This window comes from Ammospiza caudacuta, chromosome 29 (genome assembly GCF_027887145.1).
Source record: "Ammospiza caudacuta isolate bAmmCau1 chromosome 29, bAmmCau1.pri, whole genome shotgun sequence".
Taxonomy (NCBI): domain Eukaryota; kingdom Metazoa; phylum Chordata; class Aves; order Passeriformes; family Passerellidae; genus Ammospiza; species Ammospiza caudacuta.
Window position 1 is genome coordinate 3644990 of NC_080621.1, and position 9738 is coordinate 3654727.

At 43.3% G+C, this 9738-nt stretch overlaps 2 pseudogenes; both read left to right on the forward strand.

Moving 5' to 3' along the window:
• Window positions 1-2194: 2194 nt before the first annotated feature.
• Window positions 2195-5267, forward strand: LOC131569187 (cytochrome b-like; annotated as a pseudogene).
• A 3184-nt stretch (window positions 5268-8451) lies between these two features.
• LOC131569188 (cytochrome b-like) lies at window positions 8452-9508 on the forward strand (annotated as a pseudogene).
• The last annotated feature ends 230 nt before the right edge of the window (window positions 9509-9738 follow it).

Here is a 9738-nt window from a genome sequence, read left to right on the forward strand (position 1 = left end):
CTTTCGGTCTCCCTAGCCGGTCCTCTACTGCTACTGGCCAAGGTGACAGCTAGCTCTAGAATTCTTAAACACCAGGAACATGAAATGTCCCTTTCTCACTCAGCTCAGAATCAGCACTGCTGAATACACGCCTGAGGTGACCTGTAGTGGGCACGGGAAATGAGTCAGATGCTGTGAGAAAACTGCCTGGGCTGTTGAATCCCACAGAACAAGTAAACCCAAACAAGCTGATTTCCTGTTTGCCAACTTCCCTCCAGGAGACACGTTTCATTCACACAGCCAGCAAGAGATCAGGACAATGTTCTTGGTTGTGCCTACAATTTGGCCTGTTTTGCCAGTAAATGACTAAAAACATAACCAAGAAAATGCAGGTTCTTCTTTAACACTCAATGCTACTGTTCTACCAAAACCATAAAAATGCTTCTAAAATCCTCTCCTTCAGGTACTTTTTAAAAAAAATCAGTTGCATGCACCAATTCTTCTAAACTTGCTGGAAACTGTTGCCCAGAAAATCTTCCCCAAAATCCCTCTGAGCTCTGGCATTTCTGTTGTGAAACAGCACAGCAGCATCTCCATGGTTCTTGAGCAGACACTCACTGCTTTGGAGTTTGCATTTCATTGCAATGGGAAGATCACTATTTTAGCACTCAGTCAAGGGTCAAGGTAGACAGTCAGATTATTTCAGGAGAAACTGTAGAAGGAAAGAATCTTCCCTGAATTCTGGGAACAACTACCTACTATTCTTCCTAATCACCATACTCATCCTAATCATTGCCAACAACCTATTTGTCCTGTTGATTTCCTGAGAAGGAGTTGGAATCATAACCTTCCTACTAATCAGCTGATGACACGGCCGAGCAGAGGCCGACACCGCCGCCCTCCAAGTCGTAATTTACAACTGAATCAGAGACATCAGACTTATCCTTTGCATAGCACAACTAGGCTCCACCACAAACACCTGAGAAATCCAACAACTTCCTACCCCATCCCAATCTCCTACACTACCTCTACTAGGTCTCATCCTAGCTGCAACCAGAAAATCCGCTCAATTCGGCCTCCAGCCATGACTCCCAGCTGCAATAGAAGGGCCAACGCTCGTATCCGCCCTACTCCACTCCAGCACAATAGTAGTTGCTGGAATTTTCCTACTTATCCGAACCCACCCTCTATTCAATAATAACCAAACCACCCAAACCCTGTGCCTCTGCCTAGGAGCTTTATCCTCACTATTTGGAGCCATGTGCGCCCTCACCCAAAACAACATTAAAAAAATCATTGCCTTCTCCACTTCAAGCCAACTAGGACTAATAATAGTCACAATTGAACTAAACCTACCCGAACTAGCCTTCCTCCACATCTCAACTCACACATTCTTCAAAGCCATGCTCTTCCTATGCTCAGGCTCCATCATTCACAGCTTAAATGGAGAACAGGACATGTGAAAAATAGGAGGACTCCAAAAAATACTCTCCACAACCACTGCATGCCTTACCATCGGCAACCTCGCCCTAACAGGAACATCGTTCCTAGCAGGATTCTACTCAAAAGACCAAATAATTGAAAGCCTAAACACATCCTCCTCAAACACTTGAGCCCTACTCCTAACCCTTCTAGCCACATCATTCACCACGGTACACACAATCCGCATAACCGTACTAGTACAGACCGGCTTTGTTTGAATTCCGCCCTTGACCCCAGTAAGTGAAAACAACCCCGCAGTAACTTCCCCTGTCACTCGCCTTGTGCTGGGAAGCATCCTGGCAGGATTCCTCATCACCTCATTCATCATCCCCACAAAAACCCCTCCAATAACCATGCCACCCTCTATTAAAATAACCTCCCTAATTTTAACAGCCCTAGGCATTGCTTTAGTTCTAGAAATTTCAAAAATAGACCAAACACTCATCCTCACAAAACAAGCTCCCTTCTAAAACTTCTCAACATCCCTAGGATACTTTAACCCCCTAACCCACTGCCTAAGTATAACCAACTTCCTCAAAGGAGGAGAAAACATCGCATCCCACCTAACTGACCTCTCCTGATACAAAATACTAGGTCCAGAGGGGCTAGCCAGCCTGCAACTAATAGCAACCAAAACTGCCACCACCCTCCACTCAGGCCTAATCAAAGCTTACTTAGGATCATTCGCCTTATCCATTCTCATCATCCTCATATCCACATACAGAAATAACCAATGGCCCTCAACCTTTGTAAAAACCACCAAATCCTCAAAATCATCAACAACGCCCTAATCGACCTCCCAGTGCCATCAAACATCTCAACATGATGAAACTTTGGGTATCTAGTAGGCGTTTGCTTAATTACTCAAATCGTCACAGGTCTTCTGCTAGCTATGTACTACACAGCAGATACCAATCTAGCCTTCTCCTCTGTCGCTCACATATGCCGAGACGTACAATTCGGCTGACTCATCCGCAACCTCCACACAAACGGAGCCTCCTTCTTCTTCATCTGCATCTACCTACGCATCGGCCGAGGACTCTACTACGGCTTATACCTGTGGAGGATATTATTAATAGTTGGTTAGCTGAGAAAGGCCATGCTGACATAATGCCGCTGGTTAAGCTGAGAGAGGGAAGTCAGCAGTCAGTAAGCTGAAAGGAGAAGTCAGCAGTCGGTGTCCAATGACAGGCACGGACAGACTGCCCTTGCCGCAACATGAGGATAGGGAAGAGAGATTCTTCCTGAGAATATGTAGAAAGTATCAAAAGTATAACCATAAGAATGCAGAAGTAGGCGTAGTTGCTGATATGTAACTAACCAATCCTGAGCTCAACTTTTGCAATATGTATGAAGCTCATTATGAACTGTATTTACCCTGCTGTACTAATCAATAAAATCGGGCCTGTGATGATCTAATTGATGTCCTGGTCTCCTTCCGTCGACACATACCTAAACAAAGAAACCTGAAACATTGGAGTCATCCTCCTCCTAACCCTCATAGCAACTGCTTTTGTAGGATATGTCCTACCGTGAGGCCAAATATCATTCTTAGGAGCTGCAGTAATCACAAACCTATTCTCTGCCATCCCTTACATCGGGCAAACACTAGTCAAGTGAGCCTGAGGCGGGTTCTCTGTTGACAACCCTGCACTGACCCGATTCTTTCTCTCCACTTCCTCCCTGCCTTCGTCATCGTAGGCCTTACTCTCGTCCATCTCACCTGGTTTACACCCTTTATCCTCCGATTAAAATTACAAAAGGACAACGCATCACACAATTGGTACCACTATCACAAATGACATCGGGAATACAATCATTTACTGGGCAAACACGGAATGAAAAAGGTTTTGGCTCTACTGGCGTTACACTTTTGACTGTGGATTTACAAAATAGATCAAAGCAAAAGGTTTTAATTACTTATGGGCATCAAAGCATAACCCTTTATGGATTTTTGGATACAGGAGCAGATACCAGCATCATTTCTCCAGAAGCGTGGCCACAACATTGGCCTCTATTTCCATCATCAAACATGCTCACAGGAGTAGGAGGATTTACATTGGCAAGCAGATCGCCGCTTTTGTCTGTGTGCATTGAGAATCGACAAGTATCTGCTGTGTTTTCAATTGTTCAACTGCCTCCTACAGTTTCCTGTTTAATTGGAAGGGACATTTTAACACAATTGGGAGTGGTGTTAACTAATCAGCACCCTTTGGGGTAATTGCCATTGCTTGGACTTTCCCCATTCCACTCACCTGGAAAACGGATACACCGGTGATGGTTAAGCAATGGCCATTAAAAGGGGAGAGTCTTATGCATGCCCATGAATTGGTAAAGGAACAATATACAAAGGGACACCTACGACTATCCACGAGCCCTTGGAATACACCTATTTTTGTAATCAAAAAGAAATCAGGGAAATATCGTTTGATACATGATTTGAGGGCTGTAAATGACCAGATGGAACCAATGGGGGCCTTACAGCCTGGTCTTCCAAATCCAGCTATGATTCCAGAACACTGGCCACTTTTAATTATTGACCTAAAGAATTGTTTTTTCACTATTGGGCTGCATCCTGATGATATGAAGAGGTTTGCTTTTACTTTACCAGCAATAAATTGTGGAGAACCGGATAAAAGATTTGAATGGACGTCTCTTCCGCAAGGCATGCGCAACTTCCCCACTTTATATCAGCTTTATGTTGATGCTGCATTATAGCCACTACGTCGCAAATGGCCAGCAACTATAATATATCATTACATGGACGATATTTTGTTTGCACAGCAACAGCCATTCTCCTCTTTACAGATTAACAGCATTAAAAATACACTTGCTGCATATTCACTTGTTATTGCTACAGAGAAAATTCAAACTACAAGGCCCTGGAAATATTTGGGATGGACTTTGACGGATCAGATAGTAATACCTCAAAAATTTGAATTACAATTGGACATTAAGACTCTACACGATGCACAGAAGTTGCTGGGAGACTTACAGTGGCTGAAGCCCATTGTGGGAATACCAAATCATTTATTAGAAACCCTTTGGCCTTTGTTAAAGGGCGTTGACCCTACTACTCCTGTACACCTGACAAAGGAGCATCATCTTGCTTTGCAGCAAATTAGTAATTGTGTACAACAAGGGTATGTGTCTCGTCGACAACTTGATCATCCCATTGACCTTACTATTTGGAATAGCCCTTGCCATTTGCCTGGTGCTCTCTCTCAACTACAAAAGAAAACGGGGGAGATACGGGTGTTGGAATGGTTGTCACCACCACTACAGCATAAGAAAACAATATCTTCAAAAATTGAACAATTGGCTGCATTAATTAAAAAGGGGTGTCTCAGAATTCTTGAAGTGGATGGTAGAGAACCTGCTAGCATTAGATTGCCTATGGAAGAAGAAACCTTGGACTGGTACTTGATTAATTCGAAGGATTTACAGGAAGCATTATTGACATCATTTGCTAAAGTAGAGACTAGCAAATTAGTGCCTAGAGTTTTGCAATGGATGACAGAATAGAACTGGATCACTCGACCTTTGAGAGAAAAATACCCCATAGAAGGAGCTATTACAGCTTTTACAGATGCAGGAAAGAAATCAAGGCGTGCTGCTGTCACCTGGCAAGAAAAAGGACAATGGAAGCATCAACTCCTCACAGCAGACCTTGCAGATAGCTTACAAACTCTGGAATTGTTAGCAGTAGTATGGGCAGTGTCCAACTTACAGGAACCTTTAAATGTGGTCACAGACTCTATGTATGTCACAGGAGTAGTCAGACGGATAGAGGAAGCGGCAATTAAGGAAGTGAATAATAAATGATTGTATGAGTTACTGATACAGTTAAGGAAAGCTTTACGGGAGAGAAAAGCAGCGTATTCTGTGATTCATATTAGGAGTCATAAATGGTCTGAAGGTTTAGGAGAAGGGAATGAACGTGCAGATAAATTGGTTACCCTACCCATTGATAATTCTTGTCCTATTGATAAGCATACATTGGCCAGAGAAGCACATAGTAGGTATCATCAAAATGCAAGAGGATTAGCAAAACACTTTGAGCTGAGTTTGTCAGAAGCCAAGGCCATTGTTAGAGCATGTCCAACATGTAGTTATCATAATGGTGGAATAGGTCTAGGCATCGGGGTTAATCCTCGAGGTTTAGAAATAAATGAGAAATGGCAAATGGATGTTACACACATAGCTAGATTTGGTAAAGTCAAGCATGTGCACGTCACTATAGATACATATAGTCATTACATATGGGCTACGGCTCAGGCAGGAGAGAAAGCTATACACGTTACCAGACACCTGTTAAGTTGCGTCACTGTTATGGGAGTACCAAAGAGTATCAAAATGGATAATGGTCCAGCTTATGTAAGTGCTAGAGTCCTAGTAAGTGCTAGAAATTTTTGAATCAGTGGTCTGTTAAGCATGTGACAGGTATTCCATACTCCCTTACTGGACAGGCAATAGTGGAAAGAGCAAACGGCACCCTTAAGCAGTATATTGAAAAACATCAAGATTTGAGAGATCCACAAGCATGTTTGGCTAAGGTTCTGTATGTGATTAACCATTTATGTATTTTTGGGGAAGACGATACCCCCCCCTGCAATTAAACATCACCCGAGGTCAAGTCAGGAAACTACTAAGGAAACAGAGGTCTGGGTCAAGTATAAGAACCCGAGTACAGGATTATGGGAAAAACCTGCAAAAGTATTATATTGGGGTCGGGGGTATCTTTGTGTTTCCTCACCTACAGGGCCTTTGTGGGTGCCTGCTAAGTGGACTAAACCTGTTTTTGATGCAGCCTCTGGTGGATCGCCTTACGGAGGAGGACAAGGAGCGACTGGGGAAGAAACTGCTTCTAGTCCTACAACCACTACTGTTACAATTGAAGGGGTACTCGAAAGCGGTGGACAGAGCACTGACACATCACTACCGGACAGCCCAGGAGTTGATTGGTTTTATTGACTCAGTATCAACCTTTCGTTTAACAAATCCAGCGAAAGAACATTGCCTTGACTGTCACAATCCACATTGTGCTGCTTGGATAGCCCTACGTTGTGGGGGTTGTGATAGAACTTTTTGGATAGAACAATCATTATTGTGGGATTTGTGGTGTCACACTTGTGAGCACGAGTACACGTGGGGTAAAAGCTGGCAAGATGAATTAAGGAGACAAACAGGGCAAAATGCATATATAGCTTTAAATCTTTATGAGTCTCCTGAACAGAAAATTCTTGCTTATTATCGATGGGAGGTACAATGTATTGTGAATAGAATTAAGGTTCAAAGTAAATCACGCATAGTTTCTATAAGGTGTAGGAAATTAGTACCTTTAACACAGCATTCAATTGTAGGACCCTTCAAGAGGAATCCTGATAGAGCACTACATTGCTGCATTGAAAAGTTGCAAAAATTGAGTTTGCAAGTGGCAGGACCAGTAAAATTAGGAGCAGCAAGCTTGAAGATAGATAAGAAAAGGAAGGCAAAAAAGGGAACGATTTCATCTGAGTAAGGATATCAGTGAGCCTTCAAACTTACCTCATGCTATACCTGTAAGCAAGGATGCTGATTTAGAGTTAGTATATTCAAAAACTGACTCAGCCTTACAATAGACAATCTAGCAAACCAGGGAAAAGACAACGAAGAAAGGAAAAACAAAGCAAGCAGAAAGAAAAATGAGGTTTGTTCTTGTTATACTGCTCAATGCTGTAGCAAGTGAAGCAGTAGGAATAACACACTTTAGTCAACCAAGAGAAAATTTATGGGTGACACTTGCTAATCAAACTAACCAATCATCGCTTTGTCTTAGTCTTGGAGGAGTCACTAACCCATTTCGAACATGCCTGGTGGGACTTCCGCTGTGGTCTCCTGGAGAATTTTGCAGTTTGATAAACAATCAAACCTTATGTATGTCTAACATGTCAAACATCACACTGCCAGTACAACAAGGGTATACTGCAAGTCAGAGTGATGGTTATCGCCAATGCTTACTAATCCAATCACTTAACACTTCTTTGCATTCTCCTCCTGAGGAATTGGATCTTTTTGGAAGTACAAACGCCAGTATGTCTAACACGACAGCTGGCGGATGGTTTAGCTTCAAATTTTCGGATGCTCAGAATTTAAACCAACCTAAAGAAACATGGGCCACCCTAGATTGATCCCTGAATGTGAGTAAATTCTCTCCGCAGCATTACAGTCAATGTAACGGCACAAATATCACCGCACCAATGAAATTACCCATAGGAATATTTTTGATTTGTGGAGACAGGGCGTGGAATGGTATACCAGCCAAACCACAGGGTGGATCCTGTCATTTGGGGAAATTGTCATTGTTTCACCCTAACGTATCCTTGCTAATGCAGCTGAGTCTAAATTCAAACAGGAAGAGACGTAGCATACATGACTTAGACTGCAGCCAGATAGGAGATCCACAGTTTTGGGGTACATTCAAACAAGTGGTAGTTTCAACTATCTTGCCAGGAGGATCTGCCAATAAAGCTATGAATTTAGCAAAGCAATTAGGGTGCTGGGCAAAGGATGAGCTAAACAAGACATCACAAATTCTAGACATGCTAACCGCAGATGTGCAGAGTGTTAACCATGCTGTTTTGCAGAATAAAGCTGCTGTAGATTTTTTGCTCTTAGCACAAGGGCATGGATGTGAAGAGTTTGAGGGAATGTGTTGCATGAATTTGTCTGATCATTCGGTGTCCATTCCCACTAAGATAAAAGAACTGCAACAGGGACTTCACAGTCTCAAGGAAGAAGAAGGATTAGGAATTCGTGAATGGCTTAAAAGCTTAGGACTTGGGTCATGGCTGAGGAACATTGTGATCTATGCCATAGGACTTCGGAGTGTAATTTTACTGTTTTTGCTTATTTTGCCTTGTATCTTTAACTGTATTCAAAACATGGTCAGCCGTACAATAGCAAAAACCTGGCACACTAGTCTTCTTGCTCAAGAAGAAAACGGGGGAAATGTGGAGGATATTATTAATAACCAATCTAGCCTTCTCCTCTGTCGCTCACATATGCCGAGACGTACAATTCGGCTGACTCATCCGCAACCTCCACACAAACGGAGCCTCCTTCTTCTTCATCTGCATCTACCTACGCATCGGCCGAGGACTCTACTACGGCTTATACCTGTGGAGGATATTATTAATAGTTGGTTAGCTGAGAAAGGCCATGCTGACATAATGCCGCTGGTTAAGCTGAGAGAGGGAAGTCAGCAGTCAGTAAGCTGAAAGGAGAAGTCAGCAGTCGGTGACCAATGACAGGCAAGGAAAGACTGCCCTTGCTGCAACATGAGGATAGGGAAGAGAAATTCTTCCTGAGAATATGTAGAAAGTATCAAAAGTATAACCATAAGAATGCAGAAGTAGGCGTAGTTGCTGATATGTAACTAACCAATCCTGAGCTCAACTTTTGCAATATGTATGAAGCTCATTATGAACTGTATTTACCCTGCTGTACTAATCAATAAAATCGGGCCTGTGATGATCTAATTGATGTCCTGGTCTCCTTCCGTCGACACATACCTAAACAAAGAAACCTGAAACATTGGAGTCATCCTCCTCCTAACCCTCATAGCAACTGCTTTTGTAGGATATGTCCTACCGTGAGGCCAAATATCATTCTTAGGAGCTGCAGTAATCACAAACCTATTCTCTGCCATCCCTTACATCGGGCAAACACTAGTCAAGTGAGCCTGAGGCGGGTTCTCTGTTGACAACCCTGCACTGATCCGATTCTTTCTCTCCACTTCCTCCTTGCCTTCGTCATCGTAGGCCTTACTCTTGTCCATCTCACCTTCCTCCACAAAACAGGCTCAAACAACCTGCTAGGCATTCCCTCAGACTGTGACAAGATCCCCTTCCACCCATACTACACCATCAAAGACATCCTAGGATTCGTCCTAATGCTCTCCCTACTTGTCTCACTAGCCCTATTCTCCCTCAGCCTCCTAGGTGACCCAGAAAACTTCACCCCAGCCAACCCACTAGTCACCCCTCCTCACATCAAACCCGAGTGATCTTTCCTATTTGCTTACGCCATCCTCCGATCCATCCCAAACAAACTAGGAGGCGTAGTAGCTCTAGCTGCCTCAATCCTCATCCTGTTCCTCACCCCACTACTACATACATCAAAACTATGATCAATACCCTTCCGTCCCCTATCACAAACCCTATTCTGAACCCTAGTCGCCAATGTCCTCATCCTAACCTGAGTAGGCAGCCAGCCAGTAGAACACCCCTTCATCAT